We start from the raw sequence: 22,993 nt of genomic DNA on the forward strand, positions 1-22,993 counted from the left end.
TCCAAATCTGCATTATATAAATTTTTACATAACGTGCAAGGACTAAGAAAATATGCTAGAAATTTCAATGCCTTCCTAAAATATTTGTCCCTTCTATCTATAAGGAGGAAGTTTAATAGTTCACTTTTTTTTGTACTACTGCCTGTAATATATTTTGTCTTTTTTGTCATAAAACAGCACTGTGAGGCAGAAGAAGTATTTTCTTCTCGCTTGCCAAAGGGAACTGAGAACACACATCTGTGGTGCATTTTGTGTGTTGTTTTATGTCTCAATTCTAGATTTTCCAAATGTAAGTGTACACCATGGCGAGAAATCTAGGAGTGTGATTTGACCTACGTTTCAGTGTCTGCACTGTAAGAATCCTCACCTGAACAAAGTGAACATAATCATGAGACACTTCAAGATGGATTATTTAAGTGTAAAACAAAGTGTAAAACAGTGTAAAACTGCTGTAATCAACCCTGCTGTAATCAATGAAGACCTAACCACTGCAGGCAGAGAGCTCAGGGAAGCTTTCAGATGACCAGACACGTTTCCCTATAGACACATATCTATATGCAGACATTTCCACTGTAGACACCTACTGGGGGAACCCCAAGAGCTACATAACTCCAAGAGCAGCTGGATATGCTGACACCTCTGCATCCTGGCTGAGTCCATGACAATATTCAGTAACAGCCCTTCTCACAGGGTGTGCTCCGTGCCTGATGGAGAATGGACATGACAGCCAAGGAGAGTGAGACTGGTGTGGAAGTTGCAGTGGCCCTATATCCTGTGTGGCACACACAGACACCTGGGGTCTGTAGGTCTCTGGAGCCCATGCAGCCTCATCCTTTGATCAAGGTGGCCATGGACCAGCTACTGAGTGAGGCAGATAGGGAACAGAAGTCTGTCAGGAAATATTCTTGCTGTTATCCCACCCTCTGTCCTATGGGATAATATAGATATGAACAGTATGATTCAGACCAGATCCCATGGGAGTCAGGCACTGAGCTCCTTTGGGATTGTGTCTCTACATGAATTATTACAGGTTATAGAGGAAGTCTTTGAGGCAGATTATAAATAAACTGTGGCATGCCCAATCTTAGGCCAATGTTTTACATGAAATAATCCATCTTGAAGTGTCTCATGATTATTTTTTATTTTTCTGAAGTACATTAATTTAAAACACTTCTATGAGACACAGAAATAAATTTGTACTGTCTGTTAACTCTTTACATCTGTTTTCATTGAACCAGAAATAATTTTGAATTCTTCCATTTTATTAAGGAACACTGATATGTCACAAAAGAAGAGACAGAGTGGAGTTACATGTACTTTGTGCCTCTGACAAAAGGTGCTAAATTCGCTCAGTCCAGGAAAAAGAGGCAACATATTCTATGCTGGTTTTAGCACAGGTAGACAGAAAGAGGGTATGCCTCTGACTTAGGTTGGGAGGGGTATGGAAGATGACTGTGATGGAATGTGTGCATTCAGTGCATCAAGGATGACACAGGTGTTTTATGAAGTTTCATTTATATATGTTATATCATGTAAGGCAGATGCAAAAAAGCTTTAGAATGTGCAGCAATATGTAGATAGACTGTTATTTTACATAATCTGTGTTCCCCAGTGTTGCACAGCACTTTGGGTACCTTCCCCTCTCTATTACTGAGGGTCTTCTGTTGGCCCTATTGGATGCTGCCTTTCCTCCCAGCTGGGTGCTCCTGTCCCGGGCTGTCCCACAGCCTCAGTCCTTTTTCCTTTTCTTTTCTGGCCCCACATGATTGCTGTCATGTTACTTTTCCCCCAGCCTCACCCCAGCAGGCACGGGGCTGTGGTGGTGGTGGTTCTCCTGAGGAGTGACCAGCAGTTGCCAGACTGACCCTTCCCTCTCTTGTCTCTCCCCTCAGCTGTGGTGTCTGCTGAGCCGAGGGGACCCACGAGGGAGTGCACAGAGCACTCAGCACTCCCTGCAGCCTGACATTGTCCTCAGAAGCACCGAATATCACGGGGCCTGGGGCAGCTCCCGAGGGTAGCCGGGGGTCCCCGCAGGGACAGCGGGATCGGGGCCGTACCAGCTGCCCAGGGGCCGGCGCTCGTCGGAAGATCTGACATCCCTCCGCTCCTCAGTTGGCTGCCTTTTTTTCTCTTTTATCGTAGAAGCGACCCGCCGCGCCTGGGAAGAATGAGTTCTGAACTTCAATGATTTCAGAAGGTTAATTAATTACTTTATTATACCATATTATACTATAACTATATTCCACTATATTATACTAACAAGAACAATCACTAACTGGTTAACTAGAAAACTCGCGACTCTCTACTGAGAGTCCTGACACAGCTGTTGGACCTAATTGGTCTATGAATTTAAACAAGTAACACTAGAATTTAATTAAGTAATCACCTTGGGTAAACAATCTCCATACCACATTCTACATGGGCACAAACAGGGAGCAGCAAATGAGATAAGAATTGTTTTGATTCTCTTCTCTCTGCTTCTCTCAGGAGAAATCCTGAGAAAGCTAAGTCTCTCTGTTCATAGGGTATGTGAATACTACAGTCTTTTTCCTCCTCTCTCCTCTTCCCAAAAAGTAACACAACGTGAGAAGTACTGTAAGCCACTGGCTGTGAGTAATTGCCCCTGACAACAACACTTTGTGCAGGTGACTCTGTCTCAGCATCCTCAGTGCAACAAATGCAACATTGGTCAGAGCTTTTTAGGCCAACATTCTTTGATCACAATGCATTTAATGATATTGATGTTGATATTGATGTTATTGATGCCATAATTTTTGAGAGTGAAAAATGTTACTTTTAAACCTCTCATAATATACTTTCATTTTTTCCACCTTTACATAAATGCATCCCTGCTCTCACAATAAAATCTAACAGATTTTGGTACAGGAGAAGAAACTGTCTTCATTTAACTCTAGGAACATGGAGTTCCCTGTCTTCAGTTATGGAAGAGATGTATTTATGGAATATGTAAAATCTGTTATTCCCTGGGTTGTTTGCCTGGCTGATATTAGAAGACCAAGTCTATGATATTTGCATTCCTGGCATTACTTCAGAAGAAGCTGAATCCCAAAGGGGTGTAAACCTCCAGGGTAAGTATAGGTTAAAGCCATTTTCAAAGTAACTTCATGCTGTCGGCAGTGATTTTTCTACTTACTTAAGAAGTCAATAGATATTTAGATCACTGAAGATTGTATTTAAAATCAGTTTCATGTGGTAGGAGCTCTATAATATGCATAACAGGCAATTCCCAAAGAGTCTTATACTAAGGCATCTTGATTTTATCTTTTATATTAACTGTGATTTTTTTAATAGAGAATATTTATATTCTTCCTATAGGAATGTGTAATCTGGGCCATTATAAAGGCTGAAACCAACCGTGGTTCAGATGGATAAGGTTATTTTCTTAATATTTGAAAATTATTATCATTTGAAAACATATAATGTTATATGTAATAGATAGAAATAATCACATCTGTTGTTATATAATGTCAACAAGTTTTGTATCTAATATCAAATACAAGTATTCAATAAAGTCAGATCAGTCCTGTACTATCAAATATATGCTGACATTTGAGAGAATGGTGGGGTTTTTAAGGACAAATAAACATGGTTATTTGGAATATTGCTTTTAGTAACATAAAAAGACTGAATTCCTCATCCACAAGAAAATTTTTCTTTTTTAGGATATATTTTTTAGAACTTGACATTGAAAAGACAACATAATGATAAAGACAACAAAAATAATACTTTAAAATTTAATTTAATAAAATTATTCAAGTTTTTTATTCTGTCCACTACAGTTCATAAACTGCTGCCTAGCATAAATAATATTTCATAGACATCTGTGTCAGTTAAAAATATCTAGGAATTATGAAAGCTATGCCAAAATGGTGAAACTTTTGGAGCCTGCTAATTCATTTTATATAATGATGCAATGACAACAGAAAATTTGACTGTGCATTTTAACTAAGTACTCATTTTTACTGCTAATTCATATGAATATCCATTTAAGCCTCAAAAGGAGACTACTGTATAGAACAGAATTACAAATATTTGCTCTGCTTTCAGTGCCTTTTAAGGAGATTTTTTCATCTTACATTTTAAATTATGCTATATGTCAGTGTATTGCCCATTGTTTTAGCTGGTATTTACCACTTTAGCTTCTTTCCTAATATAAATTTTTAAATATAAATTTTGTTTACCTGTGTATCATACAGATATATGTTGTGTGTTGAGCTGCATGCAATCATACAGGTTTATGATGTAGATATTTGTATGTCACATACATAAAGTTGGTTTACACCCCTTCAAGTTACTCCCTGATTTAAGGCATTCTACATATGCTGTGAGTTAGTGCACCTTAATGACATCCCAGAGCAACTTTTATTTCCTTGCACTGAGAAACTCTTCCAATCTCTCTCATCTTAAACAGTAACACAATCCAAGAAAATTTCTGTAAATCCTTGTACCTCTTAGAGGTAAGACTGTGCTGCTCCGGAATGCTGCTAGCTGTAATCAAGCCACAGAATCATAGAATCTTTTAGGCTGGAAAGACACTTTAAAAAGTTCATAGATTTCAACCATTAACTCAGCACTGCCGAGTTCATGACTAAACCATGTACCTAAGCACCATATCTACATGTCCTTTAAGTGCAAGTGATTGCAAGCTTGATTTAAAGTTGAACACAGATCATGCTAGAGTTATAACAGCATACCTATTCTATACACCCCATGTCACAGAAGCATCTGTACTGACTTTTGCAATGCCTTTGAGTGAAGGTGAATAGGAAATCATAGATATAATGTAGAGGAGGAATTAATTAAATGTTCAAGGTGTAGCTCTGCTTGAAACCATTTAACACCTGCTACTAATGACAGCCACCACTAATCTTGTTAATTATTTTATATTCACATGATATGGTTCTCTCTTCCCCTCTTACACATTTTCTCTGTTTAGTATATTAATAAATCTGATTAACATAATTTGAGCACTCAAATAGCACTTTTCAGGATCAGAAGCCCTGTGCAAGAAATGTTGACTTTCTATGACAACAGGGCTAGAAGGGGTTTTCTCCTCTTTGTTAGAACTTTTAAGTGCAAGAGTTACCATAGTAACACCTATGGTCACCTTTATTTCAGTTCAGTAAATTCAGTGATGTGCATTCAGTTTGCTGATACGGAATTGTAAGACTATCAAACAATCCTATAAAATGAATATGTGGATTTTCTTTTTTGAAGCATGGATGCTTTGCTACTCATATATTGACTGTTAGTTCCTAGATAAAGAGCTGAACCTCAAGACACTATGATGGGCCAACTGGACAAGATTTGCACAAGTGATTAAATGTATTTTTTCAAAGTCCAAATTATCTCCTTGGATTAATCAGCATTTGGCTAAACTTTTATCATTAGAATATGGTTTTAAAGTCAAAATAGAATGTGTTTTACCTTATTCCTTGTACAGAGTGGACGGTGGTCTGTAAAATTGCCACATGATGTATTTTTTCACTTTGAAATATTTTCCATCTTGCTGGGGTTCCACAGACTCCTGTGGAAGTTGAGAGCTAGAACCTGCAGTTCTGCTTTCCTTCAGAAAAAGGTAGAAAGTATTTAACCTGGGGAAAATCCTGCATGTACTGACTCCCAACAGATTTTTTCCTTTAGTGGAAAAGAACAAGCTGGTCCTTTGAGGAATTTCCGCCTTGTCTTTTAAGTAATCTGTGCTGAGTTGACAACTTTTTTCACCACATTTAGTGACATTAAATAAGGTCATTCAGGTATTGGTATTGGTGTTAAGCTGAGTAAACCTTGATGAAGTACAATATTAAAATATTGCAAATGTAACAATTATTGTTAGCTTACATTTTAGGACAGAAAACTAAAATCACTGGTAGATTAGAAGAACTGTGTAAGATGCATTATATTTTCCACTAGGGTCTAATAATAAAATACAGTTATTCTCACTGATAGGCTTGTTGTGAGTATTTTTTGACTGAGTAATGTAACTGCCCTAGAGTAGTGTGGTTGTGTGTGTTCATGTGGCCAAGACAGGAAGGAATTCATATGTCAGAAGAGGATTTAATATGTTGTCTTCCAAAATACATAGGATAGATATATGTTCTTTCAAAATACTATCATAATAGTCAGGAGAAGGTATTCAAAATTAATTTAATGCAATATCTTTTTATTAGGTTCAGACTTGTTGAAGCTGGAGCAGGATATTTTCATTTTGTATGAGCAATTCTCATTCTAAATGAATGGAATGAGGATCAGTGTTTCCATATTAAGAGATGGTTCTGCCACAGCTCATCTTTTCCATCAATAATAGATAACTGTCACCCCTGGCAGTTAAGAAATCCTAAGTGGTTCTGACTGTTTTCAGATGCATTTCAAAATGAGACTTAAGCAAAGGTTCTTCTCTTGGCAGTTTAAATCATTATTTTACTTAAGTCAGTTTGCAGATGCAAACAGGCATGTTGTAAATACACATGCATTTTTACAGCATCCTTTATTAATTCTTTAAGTTAGAGATTGTCTGTTCATATCTGCCAGAGGTAGATTTATTGGGATGGGCTACAGGACTTTTAAATCTTTTCTTCTCATAGCCTACCCCATTAGCACCATCAGCCTTCATCATGATGGTGGAAAAAAATACCTGTACAACATTTTATGACAGTTAAAGTCTATCCATAGCAATGCCTTGATTTACTCAAATATTTTTAATTTTCAGTTAAAACCTAATGGTACTTCACCCAATCTTGTCTTAGCGCTGAAAAGACAAAAGCGTGACTAGTTTACCAGCTAAGCAGTTTGTAGGAATCCCAGAAATACATTTGTATGTCCTTGACTCATGTGTTGTTGTTTTCACTATGCTAGATGTCTTGCTCCAAGGTTATTTTCTAGAGAATTCCCTGCAAATGCCACCATATAATTAACAATCAGTTCTGAAAGCATTTTTGCTGTCCTTGGAGCAAGTCTGGTATTGTTCTACCAGCCCCTAATCAGGACTGTCAGTGAGCAGCAAGGGCCAAGCCACAGAAGAGGAACATCTGTAATGACAGGAATGCAAGAGGAGACTCCAGGACACTTGTCTATCTTAAGAGGTATTCCTTTCAGGAGGACTAGTTCACAGCAGAATTTTAATCAAATAAAATGTCCCATATCCATCTTTTGCATAAGGGATAAAAACTATGCTGAAGCACATGGAATGGATTCAGGATTATATGTAGACTGTGGAACAACATAAGGTACAGTCCCAGTGCCATAAAATGTTAAAATCAACTTGTGTATGTATGTAGCTAGAGTCTTTGTGGCAGCAGTTGTACATTCCCAGGAAAATGGCCAAGGACTTTATGTAAAGATGGCTCTTGACTATGTGAATCAGATGAGAAGCTCTCCAAGCAGTAAATAAACTTGCTCATCTTATGTCTGAGTCATCAAAACTGGTCCGTCCATGACCTCTAATTAAAAGTCTTTTAATTCTTCGTCCATAGTGAAACATAACAAGTATATACAAATAGTTAAAATAATAGAATAATACATATCCAGAAAAATGTATTCCTATTTTTACGGGGAAAATCTGAAGAAATAATTCCTTCCTGAACTTTTACCTGAAATGTAATTTTACTGGTAAGTTTTTTTGCTTTTTCTCCTGAATGCACACAATGGCTGTTCAGAACATGAAAATTTCAGACCTTAAAATAACATTTCACCTATGTTATTCAGAACAACAGTCTGAAAATTCACATGAGAAGAGGTACATTTCTAGTGATGTGGAATGCTGACACATTTATGCTATGGGTTAGCATGCATATCAAAAGAAAGGTCTGGGAAAGACAAAAGGCTGTTGTTGTGCTTTTTGATTTCTGAAAAATTAATTTATTAATCAATCCACACTTTTATATACTGATTTATGTAAAAGATTAACATACCTCAATTGTAGAGATTAAGAAGAGAGACCATAAATCTTGTGATAGAGAAGCTGATGAATGTCTAAAAGGATATATTCCCCAAGTATCTTGCCGATCTCAAGACTAAGACAAGGACACAGTATTTTACAAAAGGGAATTAAAATGATCCTCTCTTTTCTGCCTGCTTCTCCAATTGGAAGCCAGAGATGTTTTTCAGCCAGAAAGTCTTTGCCTGCAGGGGAATAAAAGATTACGAATCTGTTTTGTTATGAACAGCCTATGCAAAAAACATGCATTTGCTAAAATTTCTGAAAATAAATGGTAATAGATTATTGTAACTATGCATTTAAATTTGTTTTGTCATGACATCATGAACAACAGAACATTGCAGCGAAACATACACACAGCAGACTGTCCAAATACATAGCAGGCTTGTTGAATATGAAGGAAGTGTGCTGTCCAAAGCCTCAGCTCTGTCAGTTCGGGATGTGAGCAGTGCTCAGCCTGTGGCAGGGGGGAGTGCCGCTGCTGCAGCTCCCTTGGATGGCTCCTCTCCTGTCCAGAGACAGAGCAGACACACCCCTGTGAGAACCCCACGCAGCTGTCTCTCAGTGCATGCAATGCATTCTCTGCACAGCTCTCTCAGCACAGAGCTACACCTAACATCATTGCTACAGAGGCTTCTTTGGACAGAATTCCTGTCAAGAATTTTAAGGAAAGGTTTGCTTGCAATCAGCTGATATAAGAATAAAATAAATTATTCCTTGCAGCAGGCAGGTAATCTGTTGTGGAACTCTAATGGGAAAAGATGATGGTATTTGTGAAATATTTGAGAAACTATGTATTAAATTGTGATGGTTCTTTATTGTCAAATGTTTAAAAAATTAAAGTTCAAATGCTTTGATTGGTGGTGTTGCCTTTGACTGTGTTTTTGTGGGGGTTTTTTTTCAGTTATCATTAAGCTATGTTTTTTAAGTATAGAAAATATCATTAAAATATAGTTTAAAATTATTATAAGTTTAATTTTGTGCATCACTGTGATGAAAGTGTGGTTCTATCTATACCAACAGGCAGTCTTTTGGTAAAGACTCGGGGTATTAAAATAATTGCTTCTGGATATATATTTAAAAAAAAAGAGCTTGGCAAACCAGGCATCACGAAGAGTTAGATAAGAAGTACATACTGGGGCCTCTACATGGTGTGGTCTGGGCTGTATCAGAAGCATGTGCCCATACTGTGGAACTCTGAGTTCAGATACCACTGGATGTGGGCAGATTATAGTAAGATAGCTAAATAGTTTCTCCTGCTGTACATCTATTCCTCTTTTTTTCCTGAGGGCTTGTATTTCCATGATAAGGGGAAGTAAAGAACCCAAAAGTACCTTTAAAATTTCATGGGCTGCAGGTGGAGAAGGTGTCTGAGGTGTCTGAATTCCTTTGTGAAATGTGTGTCACTAGACAAAAGGGAGGAAGCAACTGAAAACCAAACGAGGTCTGGAGTTGTGCAGAACCCCCCTCTGGTACAGGCCAAATAGATCCTATTTCAAATATTAAACTCAAACTGAACTTCTGGAAAGGGATATTGAGGAAGAACATATTTTATGGGGAATAGTGCTGTAGAATACAAGTGAGGAGAACGTGACTGTGAACAACAGTGGGAGTGTTGTTATTTCATCTAAGTTTGAAATAGGAGAACACGATAGACTGCTGAAAGCAACTCTAGCAATGCAATATCCAGTATCTGGAGAACAAAATCCTTTTGTCTCCTGACCTCGGCCTCATCAAACAAACCAAGAGAAGTGTTATTGAGCTGGAGGAATCTGTTTACTGGAACAAATTCTGAAGCTCTATGCTGGCATCTTAAAGCACAAAAGATGTTGGAACAGAACAGTACTATTCTGGAAAAGAGATGCAGCAATCATGCACAGATGACAACAAAACAGAAAATGAATCTGAATTACAAAGTAAACTCTGTCAATAATTTTGTTTCCTTTGTTTAGCTGACAGCTGTACCTAAAATTGATCTCAGTTACACTGATGTAAGATGTTTTAAGGACTCTTTAAGTGACACCTACATTTAATTCTGCTTGAAATGTTCAAGTTAAATCTGCTTATGCCTTCAAAAATTCATGATCTGGTTGAGTGAATAATGAAAGTGAATAAGTGAGAAATATCTATCCAAAATTAAATGTCAGTTTTCTGTTTTGTTGAGTAAATGAAGGTAACTATTGTTTAGTGCATTCTTGTAATGAGCTCTGGAGGCTCCTGAACAGCTTGCTGTAATATCAAACACATTTGTGTTTTGTTTTCTCTATCAAACAGCATTCAGTATATGAATATTCTTTTACTCTCTACCTTGATATTCATTCTCTGGTGTATGTAACTAATCATCTAAACTATGCACTTTGCTTCTTGACTGAATTATATGTTTTAAAAACAGGAAAGATATAGTGTATAGCAAATAATGCATTTTTATGTTAGACTACTTGTATTAATGTCTTTATTTTTATTAAGCTTTGTCATTTTTCTTCAATTTATGGCCATTTTTGAATACTTATGGATTAGTGTAACTCATAGCAGACAACTGAATTCTCTATTTTTTATTTAAAATCACTTCTCTTATTAGTAAAAATATAAATATATTGATTTAATTATGATTTTGCAAATTACATGCCAATATATTATCAAGATTTTTCTAAAAGTTACTTAATGTTTCTAAGAAGCATGTACAAAAAGAAATTTTTGAATAATAGTTAGAAAGTTATAAAACATACTTCTGGTTTTTATCCTTATGGAAAAAAAAAATTGCTATAAATGACAAGATGAAATCTGTTATCTGAAAGCAAAGAGTGAACTACACACACCAAAAAATCACCAACTTCAACAAAACACGTGCAATAACTCATACGACCCTTCCTCACACCTGCAGGGAAGAGCTGGGTAAGCAGCTGAACCTTGCAGGGTGTCCCGAAGGTCATCGCCTCAACCTCAGGCTCTCGTGCACCACAGCAGTGAAAGCAGGTGTCCTGCATACCTCCTCTTGTTCTCCCATGGGGGACATTGTGCCTTTTTGATTTGACTTAATTCCTCTGGCATGCTTGACAGTATCATGTGTTCTCATACACTTGTGGAATTTGTTCATCTAGGAGAAAAAACCTAAAATCGATTATTTGTAGCTCCTCTGCGGCTCCCTGAAGGACTAGGACATGATATGCTGATGGACTCAAGGGATCAACCCAGTCTAAGCAGCAAGTCATCTTATCAGGAATCTATGAAAAGATATGCAGGTGTACAGTTCTGTGTTTTCTATAGTTAGATCCGACTTCTGCAATCCCGTTTTCAGTGTCTGAAGCTGAACATCCTCTTGCTACTTAAATTCTGAATGTTATTGTCTCTCCAGCATTGATATCTCGAGCTGAAATCTCATATACCTGGAGAAACACCCCTGATAATTAGTTGGATTCTGAACAAATTTTAATTCTATAAAATTTATTTTTGTGCTTGTTCTCTTTTCACAGCCTGTTCTCCTCCCTCACTGCTACAGAGTCCTGTTATTCTGGAGTATGCACGGCAAAAGAATGGAACGGCAGATGGGGCTGCTCCATATTTAATGCCTTCAGGGAGAAGAACACAAGGGCATGCAGAGCACATGTGTGGTCCAACAGCAGTCTGTCAAGGCAAACCCTCAGAAATGTGGGAAGCTAGTGCCCCAAGAGTGAGAGTCACAGAGACTCACAGCTCAAACCCCACTCCTCTGGTGCAAGAAAGCTTACTATTCTCATAGGAATTTATGAAGCATTCAATCTGGTATTTTGTAAGTCAGAGATTTTGCTCTGAAGGCTGGGGAAGTTTTGGATGAGAAAATGTGAAGAGGGGTACCATCACCTCCTGTTTCTCTGGGAGATGATAGTGTGGAGGGCACTTACAGTACAAAATCTAGATCCTAGCTGGTTTGAATCTGAGAGACTGTACCTCATGTGATGTCTGTCCTCATTTACAGAGACACTGAGAGTAGCACACTTTGTACAATGACCTCCTTTATTATGTTCATATATCCCTTACCCCCAGGTGTTGTTGTATCGCTTAGTGATCACCACAAAATCTGTCTTTTGCCTTAAAAGCAGTGATTTGGCTGGTGGGACTGGGTAATGCAGAGCAAGCTGTACAGGTGGAAGACCTTTCCCTCTTCCAATTCACTCCTTTCCAACCTTCGGAGCGGTTTCACTGAGCTTTCCCTGCACCTCAGTCTGCTCTGTCTGGTTAGCTTCGCTGGCTGTGAGAAAAGAATGGGACTCAGCCATGAGGAGATGACACGTATTCCTCCCTTAGATGAAGAATTGTAGAAAGGAAAGAAAGGCATCTGTCTGCTGCACCACATGTTTGGTTTGGGTTTTTTTTTGGGGGGGGGGGGGGTTGTGTGTGTGTGGTTTTGGTGGGTTTTTGTTTTTGTTTTTTTTTTGGTTGTGTGGGGTTTTTTGTTTTGTTTTTTAACAGCTGAAATTATTAAGTGTGAACCTGCAGAACTGAACTGTGGCTTTTGCCCAAGCAGAAATGGAAAAGCTTTGGGAAGAGCCCATGCCCTGGGGTGCACATAGGGAAGTTAGTGTGGTTTCTGAGCAAGTCTGGACTGTCTCTAGAGTGTACACAAACACCACCAGTCTCAGACAGCAGGCAGAAAGCAGGAATATGTGTTGAACAATTAATACATCCTGAGACAGCAAGGCACAACCGAACAGCCCTCTTCTCCCAAGTGAGAGCGGCAGTGTACATTCAAACAAGGATAGCATCTGGACCCTTTATTAACGAGTGGGTACGCGCTCTTCTCTCCGTTTCTGGCGATGTGCAGCTGATAACTATCAGCTGATAAGGCAGCTGATGGCGGCGCAGGGCAGAGGCACCGAGCCCGCGGCCAGGCTGTGGCAGCGGAGCCCGGCAGGGCACTCACAGGGCGCCGAGCGAGCGCGGCTGCGGAACTGCGACCGCGTTTTCTGCGCCTTCTGCAGTGACACCTGCCGCCGGCTCCGGGCATGGCGATGGATTGCAAACCCGCTTTTTTACAAAGCACTCTGATCTTCTGCGTGTAAGTCTTCTGAAGATCCAAAAGAACGGCCTCCGGACTGATAACCTCAGCTAGATATTCCAAATAAACCTACTTTCATGCTCGTATACCATTCTCATTACAAAACTAATAGCAACACTACCAACTTTACTGTTCTGTGCTGACTAGCAGCAGAAGCAGGTTTATAGCAAGCTTACTGATAAGATGCCATGTCAAGCAGAGAAAAGGATTTTGTGAGATCAAACTTGAGCTCTGACTTGTTTCAGTGTTGTTCTGCTCTTCATAGTAGCAGAATATTAGATTCCGACTCTGGTGCTTGTTTTACTAAATGTCATGTCTCAGCATTTGTGTTTTACTTGTTTCATTTCTGCTGTGGTGCTCTTGTGTTCTCAGGTTGCAGTTGTTCAGCAGCATCTTCTGAAGCTAATACAGACAAATATAACCTGGAGGACTCACCCGGGAAGATCTCTCCCAACAGTCTATAACTTCTTCTTATCATGCAGCCAAATGTTTGCCCATTTCCAAACAATGAGTAATTTATCCTTAAAATGGAATAGGGGTTTAAAATGACAGAAAATTTATGATTACCAGATGCACACACAATGTATTAGCTGAGCCAGTACTTATTAACATAGATAGCTCCCTTATTACATTAATTTTACATGAAGATATGTGGAGTCTGTCATCTGGAATTAGAACTACATTGACATACAACACCCAGAATCACTTCTGACAAGCATAAGCCTCCAAGTTTCCCAACCCCATACTTTAACAAGCCTTGGGCATCCAATAGCCTTCTCCTTATGCCCTCTTTCCATGTAGAGCTAGGCAACATGTGGGGCCCACCTGTGAGCAGCGCTGCATCCCCAAGTAAACAGCAAAAATTGTAAAGCCCTCTCACAAAAAACATGACTGCTTTTCCCTTAGGCAAATATAATTAGGCAAATGTAACTAGGCAATAATACTAAGGTGCCCATAATTGAATTTAGATGCCTCACATTATACTAGACAATTAAGGAAAACCTATTATTTCCATCTAACACTAATTTTTCAAATATTAGCTTGTATAAGGTTTGTTGCTGAAATTCTTTCTCTGTTTAGTGAAGCAGATGTGTTGGAATGACTCAGTGTGATGTTTTCCATCTTAATGGGTTGATAAACAGCTCTGTCTGGTTTGTATTGTGTTTCTGTCCAGCAGAGGAAGTGACTGAGAAATGAAATGAACCTGCACAGTTTCCTGCACTGGACTCTGCTTTGTTTGCTTATTTGATCGCATATTTAGTTGTCTCATAGTGTCCCCATAAAGCAGGACAATAATGCTCACCACGCAGTTCTCTAAGAAATCAGAAACAACGGAAGGAAAATTTCATTTCTTCTGATTGCCAGCAGCTCCTTTTGGAAACAAGATATTACTAAACAAGATTATTAGAAGACTTTTACACAAGGATTATGCCACTGTTATTATACTCTCTCCCTCATAAAGCAATAGTGATAATAAAGCAATACTGAATGCTAATTTTCATGAGAAAAAGTATTCTTTCTGAATTATCTGGAATATAGTGTTCACTTTTTTTTCTTATATTGAGGATGAGTCTGACTTTTAACTCCATATTGGCCCTACAAAGATAATAGTGACTTTTTCTTCAGGAGTTTGGAGAAATCTGAACAATCTGTTAACAAATATATGCTGCTGTTGTGCCTTTGAGAGAAGTGCTGAGTGTATATCCCTGTCTTTAAATAGAAAGTAGTCAAAGGATAATTGCAGCATTTAAAAACACTGAGAGCATTCTAAAGAGGAAGGAACAATAGTTCTGTAGTTAAAGTATAAGAAAAAGAGAATATCTGCATTGTATTCCTGAACTGGGCAGATTTTTTCCTTATAACCTTGGGCAAAATGCTTCACCTCTGCCTGTCTACATTTCCATATTTAATTCTGTATAATATGGGGATTACAACCCTTGTCTGCCTTAGACAATACTAAAAATATATGTGCAGAGAGAGACATCCTGAGATGGAAGGTGTTATCTGATGTTATAAATGGAAACACAGGATCTGGCTACACAGGCTCTCAGTTTAGAGCTGATCTAATCACACAGACGAAACCCAAGAAATAGAGTCAACAAACCTCATTCTCAAAGGCTCCAGTTACTACCTGATTGTATCGCTTGTGTGTATTTATTTCTGTCTCTGGGAGCCTGATTCTCCTAGAATATGCTTTTAACTGCTACAGATCTTCAGGAGGGAGGAAGTGTTGAGATTAGTTTAACTCACTAGATTTTATATTTTAAAAAATCTTTGAACAGTATAACACATAAGAAGTTACCTACAGTAAAACTGCCCTACCTCAGGACAATGAAACGCTCCTGCACATAGGAACCAAATGTGGCACCCCTGCTAAAGCACACGCTTAAGATCTGGCAAATCTTTGCAGCTCCAGTGCTGCTCCTTCTGTCCCTCAATTGCTAGCAGTTCAACACTGGTAGTAATAAACTGCACTTGGAAATTCTACAGCTTCCTCTAATCCAAGCATCTGGGAGCATGTAATGTAGGCTTGGGTTCACAGACATTTGCAAGCCTGAAACCCACCAATGCTTTGACAGCAGTAAGGACATGTATTCCAGCATGCCTTTATAAATTCAAGTCTTAAAAGTCACTTGGTTAGGCCTATTTATTGCACCTCTTAATTAAATAAGGTAGTTTTTAACCAGGCATAGAAAAATGATTCAATACTTTAATGTGGGAAACAGAGAAAAATGCCATATCCACTAACGTAGATACATGGGATGATAACCATCAGGCTAGAATGAGGCAGGCAGGAGCACTAGGAATTGTTCTTATTTTCTTAAGAAGACTATTCTTTCTATGGATTGAAGGTTGTTTTTCCTTAAAAATATATATAGTCATATACAGACTCCTCCCAATAGTGTGAATGAAGTCAGTAAATGGAAAAAGCTCAGGCTGGTATGAAGTGGACTTTAGGAGATGGATAATCATCTTCATAAATACAAAGAGTTCACTAAAGTGAGTAGCAATTTTTCTTCCAATATTTGTAGGAAGATGAAGCTCAAGATGCATTCTGCAGGGGATATTGTTACCTTGACAGTCATTTCTGTCTAGAAGTATGGTACACATTGTTATGAAGTGACTAATTGCTGTACTGCAGGAAAGAAAATGAAAATGTTTCCTTCTATTTTTAAAACTGTTTACCCTATATATTTAATACAGCTAGGGACACAGCTAGTACATCATTTTCTTGACTAGCTCATTGGAAAGGAAAAAAATGAGCATCAGGAGAAACTCTCCAAACACTGAGAGGACAGCAGAAAAATCAATAAACACTCTAAAAAGCATTATAGAGTGAAAACTTCAGACTGACCCTTAAAGACTACACTGTCAGAAAACTGCCTAAATACAGCTGGCTCATATACAACAAGATGACATTTGCTGATCAGTTCATGAATATTTTTGACATTTAAAACAAAAGCACGTGGTTGGCTCCTCCAATTGGTTCCTCCTTTGCCAAGTGGTTACATTCTCTTCTTCCTTGTGATGTAAGGAAAAACCAAACCTTGACCTTGAGGCTTTCAGCTCACATAGACATGAAGAGTAGCTACTGGAATGAGAAATATGTGCCTGGGGAAATGCGTAAACAAAGTAAGGTTCTTAAAATAAAATAATACTGTAAAACCCCCAAACCTGGCTTCATTGCTTTAAAGTGAAATAAGATAAAATAGCCACAAAAAAAAAAAGAAATCAGAAAACACCAATTATTTTGTCATTCCTGCTTGCATAGTATTGCAATGCTTTGTAGAGCTTTATTATTTACTTATGCTGTATTTAATGAGGTGTGTTTACCTAGTAATATTACCACTTTTATAGAAATAATTTCCTTACAAGTAAATTAGCACATTTTTTTTACTAGTTTGATACATGCCATTTTTTTATTCCGTGTCTTATTTTGATAGTTTCCCCATGCACACCATTTTCTAGGGCTGATAAAGATCAAAAATCTTTGCTGTAAAATACCAAAGCCAGATATGGCCAAAATTCCTATTGAAAAGGTAATGATCTGTTCAAAATGAAATATATATAGTTAGAAATATTAGCTCAGTTTTATTACAGGGCTTCATTCCAGGCTCCCTTCCAAAACTATTGCTCTGATTTTTAAAATTAAATTATTGTCATAAAGTTGCTTTAACTTTCAAAAATATTTTGACAGTATTTTAGGGAGTTTTGACAAAATAGAAGTGTTCTTGTAAAATATTTTTATGGAATCACTTGCTGGCAGAAGATGATTTGATGTGATTTTTTTACTGAAACTCCATATATGTAACATGACTGTGATATGACAGACAGCACAGGACTAAGAAAATGTCAGGTAGTTTTACTGAGCTTGTTGGAATCTGTTTGCTGTCTGCAGCTACATTGTTCTTTAGAAAGATGTACAATGGTGTCCACCCCTATGGGATCAATAGCATTTAATATGGAGTGGGCTTCAATGTGCATCTTTCTGTGTATCTTCCTGTTGGAAAGGAATTCTGTTTATGACTAAAGAGTACTGGAAAAAAATGAAACTTCTCAGATATCCAAGGCACCAGCAGAAGAAAGACAACTGTCCTGAGATGCGAAACATCAGTACTACTTCCAGTTTCTAGAAGAGCTAGTATTATTAATCTAGATAGTTAATGTTATTCATCTCAATCCTGCCCCTCTACTCAGCCCTAGTGAAGCACATCTGGAGTGTGTCCAGTTCTGGGCTCCTCAGAACTAGAGAGACATGGAGCTCCTGGAGCAGGTCCAGTAGAGGGCTACAGAGATGGTTAAGGACTGGAGTATCTCTCTAATGAGGAAAGGCTGTGGGAGTTGAGGCTGTTCTGCCTGGAGAAGAGACAGCTGAGAGGGGACTGTGTCAATGTCTGTCAGCATCTGAAGGGAGGGTGTCAGAGGATGGAGCCAGGCTCTGCTCAGGGGTGCTGAGCAATGGAACAAGAGGTGATGGGCAGAAACTGAGGCACGAGATGCTCCACCTGAACATGAGAAAGAACTTCCTTACTCTGTGGGTGACCGTGCTCTGGAACAGGTGGCTTAGAGAGGGTGTGGAGTCTCCCTCACTGGAGATACTGAAGAACTATCTGCACACAGTCCCGTGCTAAGTGCTCTAGGATGACCCTGCTTGAGCAGGGAGATTGGACCAGATGACCCGCTATGGTCATTTCCACCCTGACCCATTCTATGATTCTGTGATCTAAAATTGCTATTGTATTGTAAGTGTTGAATAAAAATCCCAAATTAAAAAAAAAAAAAAAATTTGTTTTGCTCTTACATAGCTTAAATCGGTTTCTGGCCTCTCTTTAAGTATAGGGAAACAGAAGTTTCTTTTTTGATAGACTAACACCAATTCAGTAGACTTTCTGTAAGTATATGGTATTATGGAATGTACTTCAGGCTCCCTAGTCAACAGGGGAACAGCTGAAGTCCAGAGTTTGAAAATGGAGAAGTGGTAGCAATATAATGAAAGTCACAACAAATAGGCTGCAATGCAGAACTAACACGAGCAAGAGGGTTAAACTGGATTAAACACTCTCTTCATGTGAGCTGCACTTGTGCACAGGGACATCTATCTGAAACTGAGTCACAGAATATCATCCTAAAACATATGGCCTTTCAAAAATGAGATCAGTTTAATATCCTTTTAATGCTGCAGACACAGCATAGCTCTAGGCCATATTGAGATTGCCTATGTGGAAAATACATGCTTAGGGGCAGAAACCACATGGTGCTGGAGCCAGAAGAGGCCCAGCTGCTGTACTTCCAGGGCTGCCATATGCTAACTAAGGCACAGGCAGTATCCATCCCCATTTCCAGCCACTGTAATTCTTAACATTGGCTACATGACACATAAAAAAGTCTGTCCAGAACAGTGAAATGCTGGAGGTGTTAAGAATGATTCCCTACTGCTTTTGGTGTGTCTAAGGTATTGTGCCCTGTAGGCATAACTAAAGAAGAGTTCACAAAACCAGCACAATTAACCCTTAGTTTTTTTGTAAGGATAATAAGGATAAGTTTTTTTTTTTTTTTTTTTTTGCTTAGTACTATTGATTTGATTTAGACTATTTAAGATTGAAGTGGACAATGATACACTGCAGACTGAGCTTGTGAAGAATGGAAACATAATTCAGCAGCTCCCGTGTCAGTTTATATCCGACTAGGCCTGTACCAGAAGGGTGATTTAAAATGTTTCAGATATTAATAAAGCCATGCTTTTAAACATCTATCTCTAGTGAGTGAATATCCTTATTTAATTAAAACTGTCATTTATTTCTAGCCTTACTTTGGCAAGCTTCAGCTTCCACCTCCTGCTGGATCTCATGGCATGTTCTTTCCTTATAAAACCATTTACTATCAGAAATATGATATTTAAGTAGCAGATCTGAAACACAAGTCCCTTTAACCTTCTAAGGATGAGCTGATTTTCTTGTAAGATACTGTGATAATTTTAAAAACACACATTTAACTCTGCTAACTGATGAACGCTCTATACTGTGAAAAATCTGAGCAGCAGTAACTTTTTTTTTATTGTCCAATGCTGAGAGACCAAGCAGAAAGGTGAACTAAGCTTATAGCTATACAGTAAGAAAATAGTTTATATTTCTTCTTTCTCATTGGTAATGAGATTTTTTTAAAGCTGATTTAAGCAATCACAGCTGTACCAGAGTTGGTAAAACCACAATGAATTTCATGCGCTAGCAACCTGCTCTATCAGAATTAGCATTTCTAAACAGGATTTTAGGATTCATTCTTTCTATTACAAAAAAAAGCAAGGAGGTCTGTGAGGAATGACACTAGTCAAGCTTAGTTTCCCTCTATTTTCCATCCCTCTTGTCTCTTTTTGACCATTTTCCACATTATGTCCAGAGTTCCCTGTCCCTTCCACCTTCAGTTCTTAAATCATCCATCCATCAAGCTGGGCAAGCAGAGCTGGTACTGTAGGTGGCTCGGAGTTAGGATGTTAGGATGGTGTGTCCAGGGTATGTACACACCAATCAGCTGCTTTGCTAAGGGCAAACACAGCAGGGAGAAGTAAGTTCCCCTTACCTTTCTTTTCAAAGGGGGACTGACTTAGGCCTTAGTACTTTCAGCTGCTGACTTCCATTCAATTTTACTAATATCCTTAAAAACTCTATGCCTCTGCTGAATTTCTTTAAAATTGGTGATGAAATCCAGCAGTTATGAGGAGGCACTGACATACAGGATAACAATAAATGAGGCATTAAGCCTCGTTTCCTTAGGAACAAGAGACTAGAAATGAGAGAATACATTCTCAGTAATGTAACAGAATGGTTGGCTATCACACTACTTCACAGTGTGACATAACATAGCATGTGCTTGTGCTGAAGTTGAAAAGCTTGGGTTTGTGTTTGTACTGCTGCTTGCAGGAGGCAATGAGCACACCCATTTCAATGGCATGTTCTCATCATGCTGCTCTGTAATGTGTTCTGATTTCAGACCAGTGACACAATTGCCTTAGTTAAAATGAACTAGTGTGACCAGAAAGTAATATCCACTTAAAAGCAGTAACAGGATATTTGTGAGTGACTGGATTCCCTGGGAATGTTAAGGTTTTATAAAGGAAAACCACTTCCAGATATAATTGCCAAGGTTATTTTTTTGCCTCATATGAGAACCATATTTGCTGCTTGCTAGATTAACACCTTCCATGGTGGAATCTAAATCTGAAGTGACTAGCAGCAGTGGTGAGTCACCAGCCCTTTGTAGCACAACTGCATGTGCTTTGGGCAGAAAAATGGAACAGAGATTCTTCTGCTGTTCAGTACCAAAAAAAAAAAAAAAAAAAAAGCAAGCTCACACCATCTTTGAAGTCTTTACTTCAGAATTATTGAAAATTAAGCTTACAATCCATATTTACATGGCGTAAAGTTCTGGTAACTTTATTCATTTTGGGTCCTATTTTACTTCTCAAAAAAATGCAAAGAATGTATCACTAAGAACTGAAGTGTTTTAGTGTGAGTGATGAGACTATGAAGGTTTCTACTAGAATATTCCAAGCAACGAATTGCCATACATCCTCAATGTGTTCCAGTTCTTGGCTTGCCACTGTGATTTGTTTCTAGCAGTCATGCTAGCAATGAGCTGATGTTTACATCTGTAATGTTCCCATAATGAAAGGCCATGTGTACGTGCCTGTAGAAAGCATATACACACAAAATTGTGTCTGTGGAGACAGTAAAGCCAAGGGGAGCTGTCAGAAAGCCACGTGTTGCACAGCAGGAACGATTTGTTCACAGCCAGCCATGCACCAAGCCCACCTGGCTGCTGTTGCTGCAGCATTTCCAATCACAGGTTACACAGGACTCCAGCAGTACAAGGGTAATTACTTCCTAAGTATGCCTTTTGGGCTAGACACAGCATGAATTTACTGAAGAGATGGAACTCAGACATCCGTGTCTGTGCTAGGGGTGACAAGCCTGAGGAGCAGGTCACAGGGAGCAGAGCAGACCAGCTGTGAGCGTGCTGTCCCTGGTCCCAGTGCTGCCCAGCAAGCAGAGCCCAGGCCCTCCACAGGGACTGAGGACACCCAGCTGCACAGCACAGCAGGACACGGACATGTGGGTCCAGGATCCTCACACATTGTTCCAGACCCACCCTGATTTGTAATTACTTTGTGTGGAAAAGCCACAAATGAGCCTCAATCCCCAAGGCAGCAAATCACAGAAATGCAGCCACCCCAGGGCCTGTTCTTCTCTGGGGGGAGTAAGTGAACCTGCCCTGTCCATAAGTAATTCATTCACCATGTTCAATTACTTCTATGGAGTATGGGGGAAAAACCCTTAGATACCTGTGAGATCTTCAAATTTAGTTGGGAAATCTCTAGTAAAAATTCCTAACAAGGTGAACATCTTCATCTTAAACCATTTGTGTAGTTAGCCTGCTTTGAATGTAAAATATAAGGCAGTGATATAATTGGGCAAAATTTAATGGATAAGTAACAAAAAAAAAATTGGGTTGTTCCTGCCTGTCATTCCTTCAGTTTGTACTTCAGAATTTTTCTTTTCCCTGGCTGTGTTCCTTTTCAGCACTTCTATGTTATGTTTGTGAGGATGTCTGTATGTAAGCACTTATGGCTATTGTGGGATTGTTGCAAAATGTGGAATATGTAAATATTTCTGAAGAAAGTGTGTTCTCTGCTGATCTTTGTATACCTTCAAGCCTAAACAACAACAAGAAAAGGAGAGAAACAGAGAGCAACTAAGAAGCTGTAAGCGATGTCCAGGTGTTAGAAATACAAATTAGTTGTTGGAAGAATTGCTTTGTTAAGCTTTAGGGCAAGATATGTTTCAATGACATCAGACCCGGGGGAGGTTAACAAAACTTGGGAAGAAGGATATACCACGGATGGTGGACACAAAGAACTCAGAATTTAGACGTCACAAGGGCACCTAGCAGAACTTCCAAGATCAAGAAGTAAATAATAAAGCAAACTCAGCAACTGTGCTGAAATCAGCTCCGACCGGGTAAAACGTAATTCTGGCAGGATGAGATTGTGACCCCTGACTCACAGCCACCGACTCTCAAAAGAAGATTGAAAATGTGGACTAATAAGGATGGGAAACAATGGAACCATTAATATAGAATACTAATTAAGAACAGAACTACGTAACTTGTAGCCAATAAACACTAATTCCTTTGTTTACTAAAATGGATAAATAGTAAAAGGTTTTGATAGATGGGATGATAGTAAAAAAAACTTTTGATAGTTCGGCTTTGTGAATTTGCTACCCAGCACCCCTTTCAGTGCAGAACTGTAAATAAATCCAATACCTCGACTCTGTGTGTACTGGCCTCTAGCACATCGGGTTAAAGAACCTGTTTTGGCAAGAGGACTCCTCTGCATCCGTGTCTACATCCCGCAACCCCACTGGTAGTCCGAAGCCCTCCGGTAGCCCACCATCAAGGGTTTTTCGCTCCTGCCCGCGGTGGCCGGAGAAGGCCCGCACCGCTGTCCC

The 22,993-nt window shown here is 38.9% G+C and overlaps 1 long non-coding RNA gene across 2 annotated transcripts; it reads right to left on the bottom strand.

Annotated features, from left to right (window-relative positions):
* Positions 1 to 1,244: 1,244 nt before the first annotated feature.
* On the bottom strand, positions 1,245 to 22,959 carry LOC115496344 (uncharacterized). Of its 2 annotated transcripts, XR_012057426.1 has the most exons (3): positions 22,809 to 22,959; positions 7,932 to 8,142; positions 1,245 to 2,158 (listed from the first exon to the last, which is right to left on the bottom strand). It is a non-coding gene; the product is annotated as an uncharacterized lncRNA (long non-coding RNA). The 2 variants fall into 2 exon arrangements; XR_012057425.1 differs by lacking the exon at positions 1,245 to 2,158 and having other exon boundaries at positions 6,164 to 8,142.
* Positions 22,960 to 22,993: the final 34 nt, after the last annotated feature.

Source organism: Taeniopygia guttata, chromosome 1 (assembly GCF_048771995.1).
Source record: "Taeniopygia guttata chromosome 1, bTaeGut7.mat, whole genome shotgun sequence".
Lineage (NCBI taxonomy): Eukaryota > Metazoa > Chordata > Aves > Passeriformes > Estrildidae > Taeniopygia > Taeniopygia guttata.